Consider the following 1,435-nt stretch of genomic DNA (forward strand, 5'->3'; position numbering starts at 1 on the left):
TCAATAATGACATATCAAATACGTATAGCATTTTGTGAGTACAAAAAAGGTCATTCCACATCCACTCGAAAAGATTTGCAGTCATGGCAACATTGAAATTTTTTGATGCAATAAGAAAAACTAAAGATGAACTTCAATTAGATTTGAATTTTAACAAAAGACAAAACAGAATAAAATTATATTTCAATAATAATTGTCTTAGATATATTTATACTTTTAAAAAATTATTAATTTATAATATTAATGGAACCATATACTTATATATAGAGGTCTTTTGAAAATATATTATCTTATTATTTTATTGAAATGAGTGACTTTTACCGCTCATATCGGCATTCTTTTTTTCTCATTTATTCTTTTTGTCATATCATTATATTTCTTTTGTTTTTTCTCATTTATTATTTTTATTTTCTCTTTTATTCTTTTATTCTTTTCTCATTTATTATTTTTGTTTTCTTTTTTTTTAAATTCTTTTTTAATTCTATATTAGAATTACCATTTAGTAATAATTTTATTATTTTTACTTTTTTTTTGTTAGTTTACTTTGTCTTTATTTTTTTCTCCTTTTCTATGTTTTCATCTTTTTAAGAAAATAAAAGAAATTACTTTGTTCTTTATCATTAATTATTTTTATTTTCTCTTTTATTCCTTTCTAATTTTTTTTTCATATTATCATTTGTTAGAGATATTATATGTTTGCCTTTTTAAGAAATAAAATAATTTTTTTTATTATTATTATTTTTATTTTCTCTTTTATTCTTTTATTCTTTTCTCATTTATTATTCTTATTCTTTTTTTTTCATACTATCTTTTAATAGAGATACCATTTGATAACAATTTTATTATTATTATTTTTATACTTTTTCATTTTAGCTTTTATTAGAGATACCATTTGGCAATAGTTTTATTATTTATTTCTTTGTTCTTTTCTTCTTTTTTCTTTTTTTCTTTATTAGAGATACCATTTCGTAATATATACTCTTACAATATCATTTACCAATGAGTATACGGTGTGAACAAGAAACCGTAATGATATTGTAATTATATATATATATATATATATATATATATATATATATATATATATATATAGTGATTTAGTACCATTGACTAATGAGTAGAGTATGACAAAGAAATCTTATATAAAAACATATATATATATATATACTCTTATAGTATCATTGACTAATGAGTAAAGGTGTAAACAAGATTCATTAATGATACCACAAAAATATATGTATACTCTTAGGGGGTGTTTTGGTAGAGTTGCCAAACAGTTGTCATTCGCCTCTCTCCCCCAGCGAATCTCGCTCGCCACTCTCCCAGATCTCGCTCGCCTCTCTCACTTTTATACAAACACAAATGTATAAATTGCGTTTATGTTTGTATAAAGCGAAAGAAAACTGTGTTTTTGATATACAAATATTTTTGTCAA

Source organism: Solanum tuberosum, unplaced genomic scaffold (assembly GCF_000226075.1).
Source record: "Solanum tuberosum cultivar DM 1-3 516 R44 unplaced genomic scaffold, SolTub_3.0 scf00010, whole genome shotgun sequence".
In the NCBI taxonomy this organism is placed as follows: Eukaryota; Viridiplantae; Streptophyta; class Magnoliopsida; order Solanales; family Solanaceae; genus Solanum; species Solanum tuberosum.